The following is a 24,047-nucleotide window of genomic DNA, read 5'->3' as shown; positions in this document are numbered from 1 at the left end:
AAGACTCGCTGGTGAATAAAACATATTTGGTAAGCCTCTTTTGAGATATGAAGTCATCTTGGATGTGAGGCACCTTGTAGGGCAAGGACCTTCTGCATCATCCCTGAATGAGCGGAAGGCACACACTTTACTTATGCAACGTATTACTGCCCCTCAAGTATCCTAATCCTCGGGGTGACCTCTGGGAATCAAAGCCAACAATGGCCAGGTGGTGGTGTGTTTGGGGAGGGGAGGTGGCGGTGTTTCCTCCGCAGGGAAAGTCGACGGTATCTGAAGACGGTTCCACGGCTGGCTTCATTTACTCCTGGTGCAAGATAAGAATCAGTAACGTCATTTATTATCACCTTATGTTCGCTGGCTGTGTGACCTTGAGCAGATTACTTGGTCTGCCGCCTCTCTGTGCCTCAGTTTATTCATCTGTAAAACGGGGTTAATGCCCACTCACAGGGTAGGTACAAAAACTCAGTCATATGCCAAGTGTTCAGACAGTGTCTGGTACATGGTGAAGATAAAAAGCATTGACTCTTATGACAATGGTTTATATTATGATATTGTCATCACATCTTAGATCTTCCTTTCTTGTCCGCTCACCCACTAGACTGCAAGCTCCCTGGGGGCAGAGTCTTTGTCTGTTTTGCCTACTGCTGTGTCCCTAGCTACACACAGTGGATGTGATGTTGGATGAATGAGTAAGTGGCTGGTGACGTATTTTCTTTATTAAATGCTCTCTTTGAGGCCTCCTGGAAGGAAGGGGGAATGAAGGACGGTGGTGAGCCTGTGCCTCCCCGACGATGAGGCCTGCTTGCCCTTGTAGTCCTACCCACACGAAGGAGTTGCTGGTCTTCAGGTCAGGGATCTCGCAGGCATGGAGCAGGATGGACCCAGCGTGGCCTCAACACTTATGGACAATATTAAATGGCTGCTCCCTTCTCTGTGCTCAATCCCAGCTCAGGGACTCCTCGGAGATGCCTGCCTTGGGATAGGACCTTGCTGCGTGTGCCTCCTCAAGGTAAGGGACCACACGCAGCCCCCAGCACGGGCCTGACTTGTGACGTGTGTGCTCATGGCCTCATCCACCACTCAGGCCTGGCCTAGGCCCGCTCAGGGGACCATCCCCCTGCCAGTGCCATTAGAGCTGGTGCATGATACCCTCCCTTATGGGAAAACACCAAAAACAAACGTGTTTCAGTCACATGCAAAGGGCTCCTTGGATGTAGTGCCAGCCTCTCCAGAGACAGAGGAGTCGGAGTCTCAGCAGCCCCCCAGAACCCCCGCCCAGGGGGACACGGACAGCCAGACCCCGGAGGCAGCGCCGCCTTTGCGGAAGAGGCGTCTGGGTGCTCTTGCCCTGCTGACGTTTGATCCTTGAGCAGAGGTTGCCCTTGGTGAATTCGCTTTATTTGTGTTGAATCACACAAAGGCAACTTTTGTTTGAGTATCAAATCCTGCCTGGGATGGCTCCTGGGACCCAGTGGCAAGCTCAGGGTCTACGCCTCTCCCGTGATCAAGAACGGACGGTGTGGCTGTGAGGCTCTACGCCTCTCCCGTGGACGAGGACGGATGCTGGTCAGAGAACACAGGTTGATTTGTGACGTGGGGCACCCGGGCCCTTGAAGGAGGGCGTTGGTGCTGCATCTGCTTCAGTTCTTGCCTTGGACCCTCTGTAATCACCGTTACATTTGGTCTTTGAGCCCAAAGACGTTCTTCCTCCACCATTTTTTCTCTGAAGGTACTTTGACCTTGTGAATAGGTACGGAGTTTGCCCTCGGAAATTTTAGAAGCTGCAGCTTCTCATTGTGTTTCTCCCTCTCTCTCTGTCTTTCCATCTCCCTGCCAGACAGTGCTCTCGATTTTCTCCTTGGTTATGAAATGAAGAGAGGCTATCCGTGTTTCATCCCATTTGTATCAAATAAGAGTGATAAAAATAATCAACACAAAATAAAACTAAAAACAACTGAGCAAAGCCGAGCATATTCAATTGACTACAAATTGGCAGAAGAATCCAATTTTCTTGACAACATGTCAGCTGCCACATTTGACCTGGGGAAATAGAACATTGCAGACATGGTGGCCGCACGATGAAATTGACAGTGGCAGCCGCTCTAGACAGTGAGATTTGATGTAGACAGAGTGTGTTGAGGAAATCCAATCTTCATTCAGATTTTTAAATGGAAAAGAACCGATCCTAATGAAAATGATTCGGGGAAAATAACCAGGGAAATAAAAGAAATGAAAACAGCTCAACAGCGTAGCCAGGAAAGCTAAACTGGGAATTGGATTAGTTTAATGGAATTCACCCTGATAAACAAGTTTTTATAAAAATCAGCGTTGGTCCAATTCTCATTAAGATGGTTAAATTCATGTTGTGTTTGGACTGGAGTCGATGGGGTCAGTAGGAAGATGGGGTCAAAGCACAGCATCCTTTATGCAGCTGACCTTTTCTTTCTTTCCCAAATCTTCCCAGAGAGCTTTCCGGATGGACGTGCTGACTTCAGGGGTGACATGCTGGTGAAGTCGGGTGCATGTTGTCACCAGAGTTGGTGCTATCTTGGTGACATGCATCCCCTGGTCTGCTCCTTCTTGGTCTCCTTCCACCCCCTTGTAGGGTTCTGGATCACATGCTGATTCCAGACGTGAGGCAGAAGTCCCTTGGTCAGTGGGGTCTGGTCCTTCAGGGCCGTTGTCTCCAGTACTATTGTTGAATACACAGGAAGGCTGGGACATTCCCAGGTGTAATCCTTCCTAGTATCCCAGTGTTGGCACCTCTCAGGGCCCCATGCTGGCCCTAGAGACATGCCCCTCGTTGGTGCTGAATGTCACGTGGACGTGGAGGCTGAGCCTTGCTTGGGGCGTGGTCCTGGAGTTGGTGCTTCTGCGATCAGAACCATTGCCTGGGATGTGAAAAGAGCTGTCCTTTGCCGGCACGCTTTATACATGACCAACGTGGCGTGGTGGACCTCTTTACAGAACGACGCCTGCCTTGGAGGATTCCCAGAAGCCATGTCACCCACAGGAGTGGCCAGCAGCCAGAGCCCTCTCCCGGGTATGTGCATGAGTGCTGCCCCGGGACGTGCCCTGAAGGTACTGACGATGTGTGTCATCTGGTCCACTAGCTGTCGCCGTCCAGCCCGTTCTCATGAGCACTTCTGGCAGGTGATGCCAGCCCTGGGAAAAGTCTCAGAAGTGCAGGTCAGTATCCATGATTCCTGAAGGGAAGCTGCCCATAATATGTTTTCTTTCTTTAGGACAGACCTTAGGTGGCTGGCCTTCCGCTCCGATTGTAGCAAGACCCACGGGGCTTTCTGAACTCATGCCAACGTCAGGGAAAGGATTCTGCTGTCGGTCCCACTCCAAAGTTCACAAAATGGGTGGTGGGCACAGAATCCGGCCTCTGCTTGTGGCATACATCGTCTGCTCCCCAGCCCTCACAGGCCAGTCCGTTATTGGGGGCACATTCTGAGCATTTCAACTCTGAGAGAGACTGGGGTTCTGATAGCAGAGCTGCTTCGCCTCGTTTTGGAGAGAGGTCATCTGCGGTTCTTTGCTTCGTTCTTCCTCTTCCCCCCCGCCCCCCGCCCTTTCTATTTGGTGTTTCACTTGCTTTGTGTATGAGGCTAATCAAACGGTCAGCCAGTTTCTTTGTGTTAAATCACCCTGTGAAGGATGCTGGGGTGACGACGCCCACGTGGGGCCAGAGGCAGTGTTGGTGGGACCTCGGAGAGTGCAGCTGTGGGCGTCAGCGTCATGCACTCGCACAGCACCTCACTGAGCTCCCTCCAAAGGCATCATCTTCCGGAGGGAGGCCCTCTGCCTGTGCGGGGTGGGAGGCCTGGAGTCGCCCTCTCTGGGGTCTGGGGATAAAGAGTTGGCCCCGTGGGGGTTCATCTTCATCGACTCTGCGTCAGGGTTCACTCCACCTGCAGAGACAGTCCGTGGATGGGATGACTGGGGGCAAAGGGCATTTCACATGTCCACGGGCTCCCATGGGCAGCCGTCGGGGCAGTGTACCCAAGGATGGGCACCTCTCTGCAGTACAAGATCCCACCTGGGTCTCTCGCTTAACTTCCAGGAAGGGCCTCTATATTCACCTCACTCCGGGGAGGTGATGTTGGTTGGCCTTGGCCACTGGGAGGGTCCCTGTCGAGGGTGGTGTCCCGGTCCCTGAATGCCCAGCATTCAAGCTGCCCTGGGGGAGGGTCTTCTGGAAGCACAGCCACCTTGAAGCATCACCTTAGTCCAAGCGTCTGAGCCTCTCCGTGGTACGCGGGGAGAGGTTACCCGAGCAACTTTGCATCTGGACGACGAATGTTGCTCGGTGAACCCCTTTTCGGTATCAAATTCCAGCAGAGAGGCCGTCTCGGAGGCTGTGGCACCTCGGGGAAGAACGTCGGTATTGGCATCACTCTGGGGTACAGGATGGATGGTCGACCAGTTGGAAAGTAATTGTTTCTAATGTACTTCACCTGGTCCACTAGCCGTCCGTACCCACTGCGGCCTGCGGGGCCTGCGGGCCTGGGCAAGTCACTGGCTTCTCAGCTCAGCGTCTCTCCTGGTACCTGAAGGGAGATCGACCGTGTTATATTCGCTTTATTGACTTCGAATAATACATGGTTGATCTTTTCTCAGTATCAAATCTCACCTTGGAGGACCCCTTGGAGACGAAGCCCTTGCGGGGGTGGAAGCAGAGCGGGGACTTTCGCGTCACTGCCGGGATGGGTGCCCGGATGGAGGCCAGGTCCTCAAGGCGGGGCGGGGCGGGGCGGGGCGTGCGCCGCCTGTGATGTCTTCCGTCCCTCTCACCTGTGGTATGTGACCCACCCTCAGGGCGGCTCCCGGGAGGCCACCATCCTTGCTGCCCAGCTGCGGCCGGCGGAGTAGGCGCCACCTTGGGTACTTGAGGAGAGGTTGTCTGTGATGAGTTCGCTTTATTAATGACGAATATAACACAGATGGCCTGTTTTCAGTACCACCTACCCCTCATGCGCAGGGCCAGGCCTGAGGCTGGCCTCCTTCAGGGTACGTGAATGCATGGGCTTCGCGTGTGATACGTCTCATCCGTCCTGCAAGAGCTTCCCGTTGGGCACGCTGACTTCGGGAGGGAGGCGGCGCTTGCACTGGGACGCTGGTCATGAAGCATTTGCTTGGTGTGTGACGAATGGCCCGGGTTCCGTCTGCTGCCCGTGCCCAATGCCACTGAGTCGCAGGGGTCTCCAGAGGGCCCCCCACTGGCCCGCGCCTGCCACTCTGCAGGGCGTCCCGCCGAAGGCTGACCCTGTGCATGGCTGCGCCTGCAGGTGTGTCCTCGCCGCTTCCCCTCCCATCCCAATGCCCCCAGACCCAGAGGGATGACCCCCTTCGGGGAAGAGCCCGAGGGCCTGCCTGCTGTGCGCGCTGATCTTCCTGGTGCTTGAGGAGAGGTTGCCCGTGGCCCGTTCGCATTCTTCATGACGCACAATACACGGTCGGCCTCTCTTCAGTATCACATCCCGCCTTGCATGCCTCCTGCAAGCTCGCCATGTCCGGTGCCCAGCGGCCAGCGGCCAGCGTCCACGAAGGCGGAGCACGCGCCGACTCATCCGGGGCCATGGGGCGGGGCCATGGGGCGGGCCGTGGGCGGGGCCGTGGGCGGGGCCGTCTGAGGAAGGAGCCTCCGTCTGCAGTCAGCCCTGCTCAGTGGTACCTGGCATAGGTTGTCTGTGAGGTGTTCACTTTCTATACGATGAATATTATACAGTCAACCTCTTTCCGGTATCAAATCCCGCCTTGGACGACTTCTGCTCTGGTGCAGACTCCGGGCGGCAGAAGCCTCCACGCGGGTTGACCCGTGGACTTGGTTTAGGACCTGTGCCGCTGGCCTCTTCATTTTCCAGCTGCATCCGTTCTGGAGGGTTCCCGAGAGCAGCGCGGAGCGGACTCCGTGGTTCCCGCGGTCCCAGACGGCCCTGCTACCGAGGTGCTGGGCTAGGTTTACCTGCTGACTCTTATTTCACGCTGGCACCCTCACCCCCACCCCAGCCCTGCCGAGACCCAGGCACGGCAGGATCGCCCAGGGCAGGGGAAGGGTCCAGGGCCCCTGGAAAGGTGAACTCGAAGAGCACCTCCAGAGGATGACCTAGGGCTGTTTGGTATTTGCTAATTGCCCTCTGGGCTCCAGGAAGCCATTTCTGAGCCTGGCTTGCATCATCCCCACTGGCAAGAGATAACTTCCTTGCCTTGGAAATCTCAGCTCTGGGCATGCCTTTCCCCATGGGCTGCTCCTCGGGCCGTGGCCTCTCTGTGCCCAGCACGTAGCGAGGGGTCGCCCCAGCTCCAGGAAGATCAGCAGTGACCTTGCCAGTGGGGCGTCAGGCCTTCAAGCTCTACAGATGCGCCTCCTTCTGCTGGGGTGCCCACCCCTCCCTTCCAGCCCCTCAGCCATAGCCCTGCAGGAGAGATCGCCCTTTCTGGCCTGGACCGCTACCCAGGCCCCCCATCTGCGTCTCCTTCCCGTCCCCCTCCTCCTTCTGCCAGGGAGAACCTTCCAGAGTGCAGTCTGGCTCTCTCTGCCCTGCCCAGAGCCCCTCCGTGGCACCCCTGCCCTCATGCTCGGCTCTAAAACAGTAACTAGTGTCTCAAGGCCCCCAGACTGGCCAACCTCACCCCCTGCCCCTCCCTGCCTATGACACTTTACGGTGTATGCCCATTTTCACGTCCATCCGTCCTCCTGCCGGGAGCTGAGTCCCTGGTGGCCGCCTCTGTGCAGCCTGCCCTGACGCCCTTCCCCCATCCGGGGTGCAGGCCTCCCTTAGCCCCCCATGCCCTGTATGTTCTTTCCTGGGACACTGCAGAATCTCTTGCTCTTTGCTTCACCCCGCCCCCACCAAGAGTTGCCCCCTTTCTAGAGCAGGGGTTTGGGATTCTGGAGGTGTTGAAATGTCCCTTGCTCAGCAAGGCTGTCCCTGATCACCCAGCCTAGCTCCCACCTCTTCCCAGCAACCTTCTCTCATCACCTTGTTACCATTGTCTTCCTAGCTTATCCAAAATTACCTGATGTTAATATTTTCTTTCTCTCTCTCCTCTAGACTGTAAAATTTCTCAGGGCAGGAAATTTTTCTGTCATGTTGCCTGCTGTGCCTCCAGCCCTGGGATCCAGGCCAGGCCCATAATAGCAGAATGGTGAGTGTTTGTCGATTGAGTAACGGACTCCCTAAGGACTGGGACCTTATCAAGTTAATCCCTAGGAAAGTGCCAAGCACAAAGGAGACACTCAAGATGTGGTGATGAGCATATGAATATGGTAATTGGTTTTTAGAATTTCTTCACATTTTTTAAAAGCCATTTGATTTTTCATCATTTTCTGCCCCTTCCAGGATGTCATTTGAGAGTCTGAGGTTTGCTGCTGGGTCTGGGCTCTTCTTTCCACTTTCCAGGGGGCCCCCAGGGCCCGGGAAGGAGTGACAAGCCCCAGTACAACCCCACAGACCCTAATTGAGGCCCCACCCCCCACCACCTTCTAGCAAACTCTACAGCACTCAGAGCCGTGTGCTCTGGGGGACTCCATCTGCAACAGGCTGGAGCGTGGCGTCAGGGCTAATATTTTATTCATGGAACTGAATAAATGGGGACATTTGGAGATGAAAATTGTTGTTAATGCATCCACACATCTTTGGAATACATTAAATGTGTGTAGGGGGGCGGGAGGGGACATTAGCCTTATTTAATGGCTCCGATGTAAGCATCCCCACACCAGAGCACTGCATTAATGAGCACGGCTGCCTCGGCCCCCTCAATCTCCCAGGCTGCTGCCCGGGAGAAGCACTGGGTACATCGCCGCCACTTGAGAATTATGCATGAGACAAAAGGTCAGCCCAGGGTACCAGACACCGGGCAGCATGCAGGTTCCAAACTCATTTTAGACCCAAAGATGGTGACCCTGTGCCGCTTGGTGCAGAATTTCATTAAAAGCCAAATTACTGGTTTATCTGTTGTTTGAGGAGAAGAGAAAATAAACAAAGGGCCTTTTTCATCTGACAAGCCGAATGAAAATGTCTGTACCCACAGCAGCCAGGAGGAAAGTCACCACAGACCCTGGAGCCAGAGGATCGGTGACTCGGGGCCATTGCCCAGGCGCCGTAAGTAAGCCAGCCGCAGGTTCCAGCTCAGGGGTGCTCGCTGAGTTCCGGTGCCTGTGTGGGCAAGGGCCCCATGGCCCCAGATTCTCTTTGCATGATGAGGTAGAGTTACTTTTCCCAACACACAGCTTGCCATCCTTTTCGTGGTTTTCCCCTGCACCCACCTGGCACCTCCAGTTTGGTGCCATTCCTCCTGGAATGGAGTGTTTTCAGTTGGGTGCAGTGCCCACGGCCCTTGGCCCGGAGAGTGGGCCGCTTGCTCCAGAAGAAGACCCAAAGCACAGTGGGAGTCTAAATACCAAAGACCACGTTGAGTGTCTTCGAGCGCGTTTGACGGCTGTATCCACCCCTCGGGCGAGTACAGATCAAGTCAGGACAGTTGGTAGGCAAGAATGAGTGCTCAGACCAGCCTGGTGAGCTCTGCAGGGTGGACTCGGCACCCCTCCCCTCCCCCAGGCTCCCTCTCCTCTCTGCTCTGCCCCACGCTTGCTTGTACCACCCTGCACAGAGTCAGCGGCTGGTGCAGCTCTGGGGACCCATGGAGCTCACAGTCCTCATGGGTCCTTGAGGATGCAAAGACCCCCCCAAATGCCAGAGCTGAGTGACACCCTTGAGTTTATTCCCCTCCTCTTCCGTCCCTCTACTCGCATCCTCATACACGTAAGAAAACTGACATCCAGGGCGGTAGAATGCTTGGCTGTGACTGTTTTTCCTAAGGGTGGTCTTAAGCTTTGGGGTCTAGACCACCTCTGGCAAATAAGCAGTTTCCCTCTTGGTAATGACAGGGGTGACCCAGCACCCCAGGGCTACGGGAACGCCAAGTGGGACTCAATACCTCATTTCTCAGGGGCTTGCTGGGGGTGACGCTGCTGCCCTGCTCCAGAGCTTCTAGAAGCCAGCGCCTTCGCTCTGCAGTGCCAGCTCATAGTAGGTGCTCAGCTAACGCCTGGATCAAAGCTGGGCTCAGACACCAGCGCAAAGTAAGTATCCGACCTGGGAGTGTATTGAATCAGGTCTTTATTGCCGGGAGGAAGCACACAGGAGGCACTGGGAGGACATTTGTGGAATGAATAAATAAAAGCATGCTCTTTGAGGGAATAAAGGAGCAGAGAAACCAGGAAGAACCTGGGGGAGACAGACATAAATCTCCAGCAAGCACCGCCAAGCTTCTGCAGTCAAGGTTGCTGAAAAGACCCTGCGGAGACAGAGGGGCCATTTGTCACTGCGGGGACGGCCTTGAGGGCCAGGAAGCAAGGGCAGGATGGAACCTTGTTCATCACTTCCGCATTATCCCGGCGGCAATGGAGGGGAGCCCACGGCCACGCCGCCTGCCTGGCGGAATGAGTGCCGGGCTAGGGGTGGGGAAGGACCCCGAGGAAGGGCAGGCTGGGCTGGAGGAGGAGGCAGCCATCTCAGAGCCCACCTCATGCCCTTGGTGCTGCAGTTGTTGTTTTCATACCTATGAGTCCCTATCCAGGGCTCCGCTCCAGTGCCACTTCCTACAGGAAGCCCTCCCTGATCCACCCCTCCACACAGAACCTCAATCTGCAGTCAGATGTCAGTCCTCTGATCCTTTGATCAATAGGTATCTCCTGGCCCAGCCTGCACGCTCCATGGGGACAGGGGCTGTTTCTGGTATGGTGGCTGTGAGGCCCCTGTGCTTGGTTCGGCCCGGGGAAGGCACTGCATGATGCTGGTTAGCCCTGTCTTGCCTTTGCAGGCACTCTGGACCTGGCGCTCGACAGGTGCCCAGTGCATGGACATCCCATGGGCGGAGCCTTGGGTTGACCCCAACCAGGAGCCAAGGGCTGGGCCAGAGGTGGCTGCAAGGACTGCTTCTGCCTAGAGAGATGTGACTGTGAGCTTGGGATCCTGGCCCAACCCTGGAGGCATTCCTTGGATCTGGTGAGTGCTCACCGGAAGGACCACTGGTTGCTTCCCATTTGGGGCTGGCACAGAAGTGGGGTTTGCCCAGGGCACGCAGGGTCCAGGGAGCCACGCCCATTATGAGGGTCAGGGCCACCTTACCCGACGTAGCTCCCCTGGCTTCCAACAGTGTTTGTTGAGTGAATGAATGAAACAGGGCCTCCTGACTCCTGCCCGAAGCGCCCTCGACCCCCACCATGGCCTTGCTCCAAGCAGAGGCCAGCCCTCCTCCCTCTGGCTGCAGAGAAGGGAGGGAACCCCACAGGGGCAGGGCTGCAGTAAGCGTACGGGACGCTTGAGCAGGCTGGGCCCTGACTTGGGTGCCCCGAGCCCCACGCCCAGGGTCCCCGGTCTTCCCTGTGACAGGACGCTGCTGAGAAGGTGCAGAGTCTGGGGTGTAGGAAACCGTCCAGCATGCTGCTTCCCACCATCTGCGATATCTTCGTTTTCGCTAACACTCAAAAATAGACGTTTCTGTTATGCTCTCTCGTTGGCAGGGGAGCGGCGGGGCCTGCCAAGGCCTGGGGGAGCCCGCCAGCCTGCGGAGTTTTACTGTACAAACAGTTGGGGAGGGGGGCGTCTCTGCTAACTTGAAATCCCCATCAGTAAACATGCCAATTTAAAGTGTAATTAACTCAGGCCGGAAAACATTCAGCTTTGGACTGCCTTTCACAGTTGACGTTGTTTTTCTTTTATTTATTTATCTCTTTCCGGGTGTGGTGGTGTCTGCGGCAGGTTTCAGCCAGGAAAAATCCAAGGGGGGCTTGAGTGGGGAGGGGGCCGGGTTGGGAGAGGCAGCGATGGAGGGAAGAGAGGGGAGGTCGGACCGACACCCCTTCAGCCCTTGGCCTGGTGTCTCTATCCACTTTCTGTCCAGGGAGATGGGCGCCAGGGGAGGAAACAGAGGCAGAGGGAAGGAGGGCAGACCCCTGTGCCAGCTGGGCCCAGCGATTCAGTCGTGGGCGCGTCGGGGACCCCGGGATGACACTGGGCTTGTGGAGGGGGCTCTGGTTGTCCCTCCTGACTCCCCGCTGTTTTGCCTCCCCTCTCAGTGGCCAGCTTGCTTTCTCTGAACCCATCTTGGAGTCTCAGCCCTTTCCTCTCCTGATCCCATCTCCTGCTTCACACGACTGCACCATGGTCCCTGGTGGTGATCGAGGCAGAGGGCACCCACGCCCCAGGAGACAGATGCACAGCGCCCTCCCCGCCTCACCCAGGAAGCTGGGGGAGGCCCCTGCACCCCCTACCGTTTGAAGCACCCGGACTTGAGTACCGGGGGACCATCCCGCGGCGGGAAGGACCGGCCTTCACGTGGACCGTGGGGAGGACCGAGGACCGTATGGGCTCATGGAGATGCCATGGACCATGCCCTGCCCCACCAGACAGCGGGGCTGGGAGGTGAAAACGCTGGTTAGAAGGACGTAAGAATTCCTGCTCTTCCTTCTGAAGCACTTTGAATCTTGTCAGACCATTTGAGTAATAAACACACATCATAAAAATCTAAATACGTTTGTGTGTCTATGTGTTCAGAGATGGTGTTGGTTAAGTGGAGGGTTTAAAAACAGAGGCCGTCTGCCTCTGGGAGGGCTTCTCACGCAGAGCCCCCAGCCTTGGCCCGCGGAGCACTGCGCGGGGAGCGTCTTCCTGCGGACCACCCCCAACCTGTGAGCTCCCGTCCCGCGTGGGAACCAGAGCCACGGAAGGACGTGCTTTCCTCTCAGTCTCAGGTCTGAGACCGTCCCCCAGCCGCAGCTGCCAGCCCCCACGAGGGGCAGAGAGGCCAGAGCCCAGGGACAGGGTCGGTGCCCACGCCTCGCTCTGCCAGCCTCCGCCTGGTCACGACACAGCCGGGCTGACTCAGACGCAGCCCTGAGCGGGAGCCTCATAAATTACGTAATTACCTATGAAACCTGCCACCGCCGGCTCTCAGCCGGGAAGGACACGCTCCGGCCGGTGGCTGACTCACGCTGTTTTCCCCAGAGCCTTTCGCCCGCGCTCTGCCCGCTGCCTTGACCTGGGCTGGCTGGACTGCGGGGGAACCAGCTTGGCTTCTTCCCCGGCTCCCCGGCATAGGAAAGGCAGGCAGCCACCGTTCTGTCAGCGCTTCGGGTTGGGGGGGGTACCTTCTTCAGCCCCCCTCTGCACCCCCCATGGCCCTCCAGATGGACAGTCCCCATCTGACAGAGGAGGAAACGGAGGCCCAGAGATGTTGCTCTGACTAGTGTCAGAGCGTAGACCTTTGGATGAGTGCAGCCGCTGGGTAGACCCCCAAACCTCTGGCCCCTCCCCTCTTCTCCAGAGTCCCTTGATGTGGGCAAACTCTACCTCTGGAAAAACACTTCTATTGAAAGTGACTTTGACTTTGGGCAACAGGCATAAGGTTGCCCTTCCAACCTGAACTGGGTGTATATACCTGGTGGGGGATGCTGGGGGAGGGGATGCCATTCTTATAAATGTACAATGGGGTCTGGGGAGCGTGGGCTCCGATGAGGACTTAGGTTCACATCCAGCCTTTGTCACTTACTGGCACTGAGCCTCGGTTTCCTCATCTACAGAATGGGCACCCACCTCGCAGGTGGGCTGAGAGTGAAATGGGTTTCAAGTATACACAAAGGGCTGACCGGGTCAGGTTCTCACTGAAGTGGGGTTTCCCTCCCACTGACCCATGGCTGGCTAGGGTCCCCGGGGACCCTGAAGTCACAACACACCTGCAGCCTGACCCACCCCGGCCTGGAGACCACCCACTTCTCATGGTCCAGACTACCCCTCGTCACTGGCCACAGTGCCCAGCCCCTGGGCACTCTCCATGTGCCTCCCAGCTCCTGAAGGCGCGCCCCAAACAGAATCACAAGGAACAGAGCCTGTTATGTTCAGAGTCACGTGCAGCTCTGCAGCAAGGTCACGAGGGGCTGAGGGTCCCCAAATAGATGTGCGGAGGGGCTGGCTTCCTGGGGAAAATCTTGGAGCAGGTACTTTTCCTCCGATGGCCTCAACCTGCCTTTCCTTCCTCATCATGATCCCCCTGGGGCTGGCCCACCGTTCCAACAATGATATAACAGCCACCCTCTCCAACTGCGCACCTGCTGTGCCAGGCGGGAGCTGGGTGCCACATCCAGACCCACGGGAGAAGGTCCTGGCGAACAGCACAAATCTGGAGGCAGATCTTGTCAGGATCCTGGCTCCACGTGAACCCTGGGAGGTCACTTGCCTGCACTGGGACTCAGTCTTCTCATCTGTAAAATGGGTGTAACTGAATCAGACTATGTGACATTGACGTCCCAAGAGTCCCTTCCTGTACCATCACCGCATGTGACCAGGCTTCCAGGTTATGGGGTCACTGTCCCCTCAACCACTAAAACACCCCACCACCATCTCTGCTCCCTCCATCGTCCAGGGGATCCCAGCCCCTCCACAGTTCTGCATTCACAGGGAGGTGGGACAGGGCGGGGATCACACGCCCTCTCTCCCTGGGACTCCTCACCCCCTCCTTGCCTCCACTCCACAACCCCCTCCTCACCTCCCTCTGCTCTCTGCCCCCTTGCTCTTTTCTTCCCCATGCACCATCAAGCCAGAAGTGTCCACGGAAGTTTCTAGAAGTTACCCCGGGGAGTTGCAGCTCCCTAGAGGGAACACCCGGAATCTGAGCATCAGGCCTCATTGCTCATGAAGCTTCAGTTCTGCCACAGGATGGGGAGCGGTGCTGTTGCCTGGGTCCAGCCCCTGTGGCCTGGGGGCCAGGCCTCCCCTCATCCCTTCCTGTAGCCCTTCATGGGACTCCGGTCCTATCAGGGATGCTGGGGCATCAGAGGGGCTTTGCTGGCTCCCCGGGACACAGAGCACAGACATTTCCTCAAGGCAGTGCAGCAAGTGCCCTGGGGCACAGGCTCTGCACACCAACTGCCTCAGTTCTCATCCCAGTGTAACACTGAGCGCAGTATTTCATGTCTGTGGGCCTCAGGCTTCCTATCTGTTAAATGGGGCTGTCATGAGGATTAAATGAGTTAATCCGTGCAAGTGGATGAATATTAGTTGTGAGACGCTTCACTGCTCATCGTCTCTGAGACCCCGTGAGATACCTAAGGTGCCCCCCTTTATTCTTCTGGTTGAGCTGGTGGTGTGCCCCACTATTTTTTTGCTCCCTTGCCATGATCACTGACACCTTTGGTCCCCAGAGTGAGGGGTCACAATTTGATTATCGCAGAGGTCAACTTCTCAGCAGCCTCCAGACCCTTCTCCGCTGGGGACACTCCTGTCCCGGCTTCCGGGCTGTGAGGGCTGCAGATGGGGAGGGGTGGCTGGATGCTTGGATGGGAGGGTCCAGAGATAGAATTCAAGTCAGGGTGTGGAGCTAGATGCCGGGAGACAAGACCAGAACTCAGCACACAGCCTGGCACCTGGGAGGAGCCGGAGAATTAATGACAAAATGGGGGCCCCCGGGCTTGGGGACCCTTGGATGTATCTTAGGCCAAATGGTTTGGTGTCAGAGGACAGGACAGACAGGGCCAGGCAATGTTGGCCAGTGGTCAGCGCTGTGACTCAGGCTGGTTCTGGGTACCGTGGGGACCCCTGAGCTGGCAGCCCCAAACCTCAGCAAGGGGCCTTGTGGCATGGTGCTCTGTCCTGCCAGCCACGACCTCAGCATGGACTGTCAGAGGGTTGAGGAATGTGTGTACGTGTATGAATGATTGCCTTCCCCACCATGTGCACATGCACGCACACGCAGATATGCACATGAGGAAGAGAAGGCTTTCTGTGTGCTTGCCAAGGTCAGGGACCCTGGACAGGGTGCACAGGGGTCAAGGGAGTCAGGAAGCAGAAGTGTCTACTGCCAGAGATGGTGAAGAGTAATGGGCATTAGTGGAAGGTGAGTACTGGATCGGGAACTGAGCTAGAAGAAAGGTCTGGGGTCAGAGTGGACCTGGTCCTCTCTGAAGTAAGGCTACTCACTAGTTCTTCTGAGACTAAAGCAACTGACACCCTGTGCAGCTGTCCCTGGGTCACTCTGATGCCTCTGAGTCACAGGACTCTCTCATCCTCTGCTGGTCACTAATGAAGTTGACTCCACTGTGGCCTCCTGGTGACGAGCCCTCTCTGCTCAGAGGGGGGCGGTCGCTTCCACTCACACCAGTTCCCCTAATGGCCACGCTCGTTTGCTTCCCGGGCACAGGGGGCACTGCCTCTGCTCTGAGGACTGCTCAGCAGACACACCCCTCCTTTGGCGGCACACCTGACGGAGCAGGGCTGGGGTCATGCACTACCCAACAATACAGGCAAGTTTTCTCACAGGAAGAAAGTTTGTTTTCCAGAATCAACTACATTTCCAGCCCCCAGGACAGGGATGGGAGACTGGGGGGGGTGGGCAGGGCAAGTGGATGATAGATTAAAGGTGCTTCACTCCCCACTTGGGTTCCAACCCTTTCACCTTGAAGACAGGGATGGGGAGGAAAGCGTCATTTATGTTGCAAGCACCACACGCTCCGACACCGGAGCCACCAGCCCAGCTCTGCAATGGGCTTGCTGTGTGACCTTGGGGAAGTCGCTCAGACCCTCTGTGCTTCCGTTTCCTTACTGCGTGACCTGAGTTTTTTGGAGAGAGACCTGAGACCCCGCCTGACACAGCGTTGTGCGGAGAGCTGGCGCTCCGTCACCCCGAGGGCTCCCTGCCAGCATCCTCGGCCCCTCCCACCCCTGCCCCCGCCCCCCGCCTGGCGCAGACACGGGGGATGCTGGGTGCGTGGAACAGACCACCTTGAGCTTGGGGCACGGCCGCTGTGCACCGGCCTCTCCCCCGCAGAGGGAGGAAGACTCAAACCGAGCCCTCCGAGGGGCCATGGGCGATGACTGGCGCAGGGGTTCTCGGTCCCCAGGATGCGGGGGCGGAGGCCCCTTCCTGGAGTCCTGGCTGGGTCGGTAGGGCTGTTGTTTGTCTCCCGTCTGCTGTCATCTTCCATTTAGCATCATCCTCACGGTGCTGACGTTTTCCTGAGGCCAGTCCAGGAGGAAGGGAGCCGGTGGCCGCTCGGGACACGCAAGCGGGGAGACGGGGTGTGGGTGGTGGGCCTGGGCTTTACCAAGGCTGCCTCCTCCCTGGACTTGCGGTGAAGAGGTGGTACGGGCCCCTCCCCCATGGCGGGTCACGCCATCGGCCCCCCCCCAGGCCCCAACAGCCGTAGGTTTCCAGCTTCCCCGCCTCGTTTGTGCACAGCAGAGCGGGTCCCTGGGTAGCTCTCCAGCCTGAAACACGGCAGCTGTCCTGTTCCCTCCTGCATCTCCTTTCCCTGGGACTCAGTGCCGGTGTTTGCAGCAAAAGGAGTCTCAGCTGGGGACTCAGTGGCCTTTCCTAGCCACCTGGCACGTCGTAACCTATAACAAAACAATAGCCATTAGCGTTCGTTAATATTCAAGCACGCAGCTTCCACTTAACCAGTGGTTTCCGAGCACCCCACGCGCTGGACAGAGAGCCAGTGGTGCCTAGTCTCTCCCTAGCCAAGTGCAAGGCCAGGAGACAAAAGAGTGAGACCCCAAGAGCCCTGGGGCAGTTAACGGGACGGGGTGCCACTCTCAGGGCCGGGGAGAAAGAGCCTTGGGTCATTCCCTCAGCGCAGTGGGATGAACCCACGGCCCCAGGATGCCGTCCAGGGCATGGGAAGGCAGCGGAATGCAAAGAGCGTAAGTGCGTCCCTATCCTTTATCGCCAGGAATGCACCTGCCGCCTGTCTGGCAGCTTTTAATACCACCTCTCCCATTTTCGGCTGGAAGAAAGTCAGCTTCGGCTTGGGAACCCATCTGCCTCAGGTCCCCGTGGGAAGGCGGCGGCGGTGGAGTTAACACAGCCCCCAATGGCAAACCCTCCGGAAAGGCAGGTGCTGGCTGTCACTGTTCCAACTGACATCCTTGTACCCCGGGGTGGCCGGTGGGTGGTCCGGGCTGCCAGGCTGCGGGGGAAGAACCCAACTTGGGTCCCAGGGACGTGGATTTTCAATGGTTGCCGGGAGGGTGCAGAGCGGGAAAGCCACTGACGGCAGAGAGAAGGCCAGGACACGGCTCAGCGGGCAGAGGGAGGGCTTGGGGGGTCCCGGGGGTCCCGCCCTCTGGCCCGTGGCTAAGGCAGGACACTGTACCCCGGGCTGCACAAAGAAGAGAAGTTTGCGCTCTTCTCGGGGCTGTGTTTCCCCGTAGCCCAGGGCGGTTCGGCGAAATCACTGATAATGAGGCTGCTGGTTGCTAATGGCCTTGGGGAAAATGGGATGCAATTTAGCCGTTATTTTTCCGGCCCAGAGCTATTGAATAAATGAAGCGCACTGGGTCTGAGTCACCGGCTGACACACCGCCCGGCTCCTGGCGTCAGGGCCGGCGGGGCGGGGCGGGGCGGGGGCGGGGGGCCTGGAGAAGGTCTGTGAGGGTGGTGGGCGGGTAGCTGGAGGGCTGCTCTCCACTTGCCTGGCGCAGGATGGGAGGGCGAGGGGAGGGGGAAGAGGTGGCCTGGGACGGGGGAGGTGGGGGAGGGACGCAGAGCAGACCTTGTTACGCGCATGGGACAACGGGGCAGGATGAGGGCGGGCGACAGAGGGGGTACTGAGAGGGGAGAGGGCGGTAGGCAGTGAGGGGCTTGCAAGAGATCATGACGTTGCCCCAGGCGGGGGCAGCCGCTGGGGGACCATTTGCCATCGTCACTCACAGTTAGGGGCCTCCCGCAGGCTTGGGGACTCCTGGAAACGTGGGCAGCAAGCAGACTACCACCGCTTGGGGGAGGGGGGAGATCAGTCCGTCTGAGCCTTCGGCGTCGCCCGCTTAGGACCCCCTCCCGCGCGCCCCGCCCGCCGCGGTGGGGAGGGGGCGGCAGGGGGGACGGCGCTGGGGTTTGTCCGCAAGCCGCGTGTCTGCGGGACAGCAGCCCGTGAGCTGGGGGCTGCAGTGGGGGCAGGGCTGCAGCCGGCAGGCCCTGCTCTGCGCTGGGAAAGCTAAAGGCCGCCTGGGGCCCTCTGGTGCGGTGAAGGGAGGAAGCTTGCCAAACAGCCCCACGGGGGGTCAGCTCCAGGCCTGGGGGGGCCGGGAGGCTGGGTGGGGGTCCAGAGCTCCCTCACCTGTAGGAAGCCCCCCACCCCCCACCCCCCGCGTGGAAGCGGAAGACCTGGGACATCCCTGGCTTCTCTAAGAATCTGCTGTGTGACCCTGGGCGGGCGCAGGCCTCTCTGAGCCTTCAGTTTCCAGGTGGTAAAATGAAAAATGCAAACAGTGGAAAGTCCTCCTGAGTAGGTAGTCGGTGCCCATGTAAACATGCAGTCTGCGCCGCCAGCCCCCGGGATGGCCAGAGCCTACGGGGCCAGGTTTGGACCCTAGCTTTGAGTTGCTGGATTCTTCTCACACTTTCCAGAACACAGTCGGGGCACACATGAGGGGGCAGGTGCTCCCCACAGAGAGCCTGCTCCCAGCCCCAGTGAGGCTGTCACAGGGGGGCCTCCTCTTCCTCTCCCCGATACCCGCTCCACCTCACTCATGTCACCCCAGAGCCTCCTTCCAGGGTCCCATCACCACCAGCCCCCTCCAGGAAGCCTGCAGGAGGACACAGCCAGCTGTGAGCCCGGACCAACAGAGGGGAGAAGAGGGGTTACAAGATTCGGACCTCCCGGTCCAGGGGGCTGAACTGTGGAAGGACACTGGCAGCTTGGCACAGAGCACCCTGTGATGGGTGGCTGTCGCCATGAGCCACCAAGCCCACCCACTTGCCCTCAGGTCCCAGATGTCTCTGGGGGACTCCCTCCTCCCCTGCCAGCACCACCAAACTCTGGAGGTCCCCGGGGAAGTTGCTTCAGAAATGCAGGATATAACGTGGCCAAGGTGCCTGTGCTCTGGGCTCCCTGGTGGGTGGGCCCCCTTCTCAGGGTGCTCACCCCTGTCTGTTCCTGAGAGCAGGTGAGTGCACCACTAGGCAGCCGGCCCAAGGCTCTTCCTGTAGGAGGGACAGCCAGGGTCAGCCAAGGGGGTCCCTGTTGGTGGTGGAGAGCCTGGCACTCTCGCCCTCACATCACTGAATGCTCCCCTTTGCTCTCTAACGGAGCAGCCCAGAGCCACACAACTGGCGTGTCGGTGCCCTCAGCCAGAGGCCAGCAGGATCCCACCCGCAGGTGAACAGGTCGGGGCTATGACATAGTGCAGCGAGGAAGCCTGGGGGCGTCTCGGTGTGCTCCGATGTGGGTTTGATTAGGAGGCTTGGGTCGGGGTGGGGTCTACGCAATCTCTAGGTGGATTGGATCCTGTCGAAAAGCGGGAGCTTCTATGACTGGGCGTCTCAGTAAACCTTTTCTGCAGACTAGAATGGAGACGAAGCTGCAGTTGGGAAAGAAGCAGCTGTCCCTCATTTTAAGCCAAGAGAGGGGCTGCTTGGCATTCTGCGGAAGGCGCAGCGACCTTGTTTCTGTCTGTGCTGAGACAAAGTTACGAAGTGGCCTTGCTTTGTCTCATCCCATCACCATCTCTGAGGAGCCTTGTCTGAGGTTGTTCTCTGTGAGATGGTTTATATCCAGGAGGAGAGGAACCCTGCCCAACTGGGAGTGCCAGGCCAGCTTCTGGGGGGTGGGACCAGCTCCTTTCTCTTCTTCCCCAGTAAAGAGCGAGGTGAAGCTCAACAAGGTAGTGAAAACTGTTAGAGCACACCTACCTGCAGAGCATGATTCCAAGCATTTATTTTTAGGTTAGGGTTGCTTTCTTTTTTTCCCAGCTTTATTGAGGTGTAACTGACAAAACTGTGTACACTTAAAGTGTACAATGTGGTGATTTGATATACCTATGCATTATGAAATAATTACCATAATCAAGTTAATTAATACATCCATCACCTGACAGAGTTACCTTTTTCGTATGTGATGAGAATGTTGAAAATCTACTCTCTTAGCATCTTTCAGGCATACAAAACATTATAGTTAACGATAATCACCACGCTGTACATTAGATCACCAGAACTTATTCATCTTATAACTGGAAATTTGTACCTTTAACCAGCATCTTCACTTCCAAGGTCCAGGCAACTACCCTTCTACTCTCAGTTTTCTATGGGCTTAACCTTTTTTTTTTTTTTTTTAAGATTCCACATATAAGTGATATCAAGTGAGAGTAATCGTCTTTCTTTGCTCAACTTATTTCACATGACATAATGTCTGCCAGGCTCACCCATGGCAGAATTTCCTTCGTTTTTATGGCTGAATAATATTCCACTGTACACATAAAACAGTTTCTTTACCCGTTCCTCCACTGATGGACATTGCTTCCCTATCTTGGCTCTTGTGAATGATGCTGCAATGAACGCGGGATGCAGATACCTTTTCAGTTATGCTTTTATCTTCTTTGGATAGATACCCACAAGTGGAATTGCTGGATCATGTGGTCATTCCACTTTTAAGTTTTGAGGAACACCCATACTGTTTTCCATAGTGGCTGCACCAATTTACATTCCCACCAGCAGTGCACATGGGTTCCCTTTTTTTCACATTCTCGCCGACACTGTTATTTCTTGTCTTTTTGATCATAGCCATGCTAACAGGTGAAACGTGTTATCTCATGGCGGTTTTGATTTGCATTTCCCTGATGATTAGTGATGTTGAACATCTATCTTTTCATGTGCCTGTTGGCCATCTGTGTGTCTTCTTTGGAAACATGTCTATCCAGGTCCTCTGCCCAGTTTTTGATCAGGTTATTGGCTATTGAGTTGTATGAGCTCCTTGTATATTTTGATACTGCCACCTTATCAGACATATGGTTTGCAAAGCCTTTCTCTCATTCAGTAGGTGGTTTTTTCATTTTGTTGATGGTTTCCTTTGCTGTGCAGAGGCTTTTTAGTTTGAGATAGTCCTGCCTGTCTACCTTTGCTCTTATTGCCAGTACTTTCGGTGGCATATCCAAGACATCACTGTAAAGACCAATGTCAAGGGACTTTGTCCCAGTGCTTTCTTTTAGGACTTCTGGTTTTAAGTCTTAACAATTAAATCTTTGATCTATTTTGAATTAATTTTTGTGAGTAGTATAAAATAAGAGTTAAATCTCCTTCTCTTGTATGTGGATATCCAATTTTCCCAGCACCATTTATTGAAGAGTCTATCCTTTCCCCTTTGTGTGTTTTTGGTGTCCTTGTCAAAGATTAGTTGACTGTATATTCATGGGTTTATTTCTGGGCTCTCTATTCTGTTCCATTGATCAATGTATCTGTTTGTTTGTTTGTTTTGCCTTTGTTGTCTTTATTTAAAAATTTTTTTTATACAATTTGTAAAAGTCACAATCCATTTACAGTTATTACAAAATACTGGCTATAGTCCTTGTGTTGTGCAATATATCCTCGTAGCCTATCTTACCTCCAACAGTTTGTACCTCCCACTACCCCCTCCCCACTGGTAACCACTAGTTTGTTCTCTATACCTGTGAGTCTGCTTCTTTTTTTGTTATATTCGCTAGTTTGTTGTATTTTTTTAGATTCCACATATAAGTGATATCATACATTATTTGTCTTTCTTTGTCTGACTTATTTCACTTAACATAATGCCCTCAAAGTCTATCCACGTTGCTACAAATGGCAAAATTTTGTTCTTTTTTATGGCTGAGTAGTTTTCTATTGCGCGCGTGTGTGTGTGTGTGTGTGTGTGTGTGTGTGTGTGTGCGCGTGTGGTATCTATCTATCTATCTATCTACTACATCTTCTTTATCCATTCATCTGTTGATGGACACAGGTTGTTTCCATATCTTGGCAATTGTAAATAATGCTGTTATGAACATTGGGGTGCATGTATCTTTTTGAATTAGTGAGGTTTTTTTTTCAGATGTATACCCAGGGGTGGGATTGCTGGGTTATATGGTAATTTTATTTTCAGTTTTTTGAGAAACCTCCATGCTGTTTTCCACAGTGGCTGCACCAATTTACATTCCCACCAACAGTGTATGAGTGTTCCCTTTTCTCCACATCTGTGCCAACATTTGTTATTTGTGTTCTTTTTGATGACAGTGTATCTGAAAGCAGCAGAATACACATTCTTTTCAAGTGCACATTGAACATTGTCCAGGAGAGATCACACACTAGGCCACAAAACAAGCCTTGTTAAATTTAAGAAAAAATCATATCAATCGTCTTTTCTGACCACAACATTATGAGACTAGAAATCAACTATAAGAAAAAAAAACTGCAAAAAAACAGCACAGCTATATGGGTACTGAACAATATGCTGCTAAACAACAAATGGATCACTGAAGAACTCAAAGAGGAAATCAACAAACACCTAGGGATAAATGAAAACGAAAGCACTATGATCCAAAACCTATGGGAGGAGGCAAAAGCAGCTCTAAGAGGGAAGTTTATAGCATACAAGCTTACCTCAGGAAACAAGAAAAATCTCAAATAAACAACCTAACCTAACACCTGAAAGAATTAGAGAAAGAAAAATAAACAGAACCCAAAATTAGTAGAAGGAAAGCAATCATAAAGATAAGAGCAGAAGTAAATTAAATAAAGACTAAAAAAGTAGAAAAGATCAATGAAACTCTAAGCTGGTTCTTTGAAAAGAGAAACAAAATTGTTAAACCTGTAGCCAGACTCGTCAAGAAAAATGGGAGAGGGCCCAAATCAATAAAATCATAAATGAAAAGAAGTTACAACCAACACCACAGAAATACAGAGGATCATAAGAGACTACTACAAACAACTATATGCCAATAAATTGGACAACCTAGAAGAAATGGAGCCAGGATGAAATAGAAAATCAAACAGACCAATTACTAGTAAGGAAATTGAATCAGTAATTTAAAAACTCCCAACGAACAAAAGTCCAGGACCAGACAGTTTCACAGGTGAGTTCTACCAAATATTTAGAGAAGAGTTAACATCTATCCTTCTCAAACTATTCCAAAAATTTGCAGAGGAAGGAACACTTTCAAACTCATTCTATGGGACCAGCATCACCCTAATACCAAAACCAGACAAAGATATCACAAAAAGAAAACTACAGGTCGACATCACTGATGAAAATAGATGTGAAATTCTCAACAAAATCCTAGCAAACCAATTCCAACAATACATTAAAAGGATCATACACCATGATCAAGTGAGATTTATCCCAGACATGCAAGGATTCTTCAATATCCACAAATCATTCAATGTGATACATTAGCAAATTGAAGAATAAAAATCACATGATCATCTCGATAGATACAGAAAAAGTTTTTGACAAAATTCGACATCCATTTATGATAAAAACGCACCAGAAAGCAGACATAGAGGGAACATACTGCAACATAAGGCCATATATGACAAACCCACAGCTAACATCATACTCAATGGTGAAAAGCTGAAAGCATTTCCTCTAAGATCAGGAACAAGACAAGGATGCCTACTTTTGCCACTTTTATTCAACATAGTATTGGACATCCTAGCCACAGCAATCAGAGAAGGAAAAGAAATAAAAGGAATTTAAATTGGAAAGGAGGATTTAAAAAGTCACTGTTTGCAGATGACATGATAGTATACACAGAAAATCCTAAAGACACCACCGGAAAACTACTAGAGCTCATCAATGAATTTGGTAAAGTTGCAGGATACAAGATTAATACACAGAAACCGGTTGCAGTTCTATACGCTAACAATGAAGTATCAGAAAAATTAAGGAAGCAATCCCATTTATCATCACATTAAAAAGAATAAAATAACTAGGAATAAATCTACCTAAGGAGGCAAAATACCTGTACTCTGAAAACTATAAGACATTGATGAAAGAAATTGAAGATAACACAAACAGATGGAAATAATATACCATGTTGTTGGATTGGAAGAATCAATGCTGTCAAAATTACTATACTACCCAAGGCAATCTACAGATTCAATGCAATCCCTCTCAAAATACCAATGGCATTTTTCACAGAACTAGAACAAATAATGTTAAAATTTGTATGGAAACACAAAAGACCCCAAATAGCCAAAACGATCTTGAGAAAGAAGAACAGAGTTGTAGGAGTCCTGCTCCCTGACTTCAGACTGTA

The sequence above is a fragment of the Stenella coeruleoalba genome (genome assembly GCF_951394435.1).
Source record: "Stenella coeruleoalba genome assembly, chromosome: 2".
Classification (NCBI taxonomy): domain Eukaryota; kingdom Metazoa; phylum Chordata; class Mammalia; order Artiodactyla; family Delphinidae; genus Stenella; species Stenella coeruleoalba.
This window is presented reverse-complemented; position numbering follows the sequence as displayed.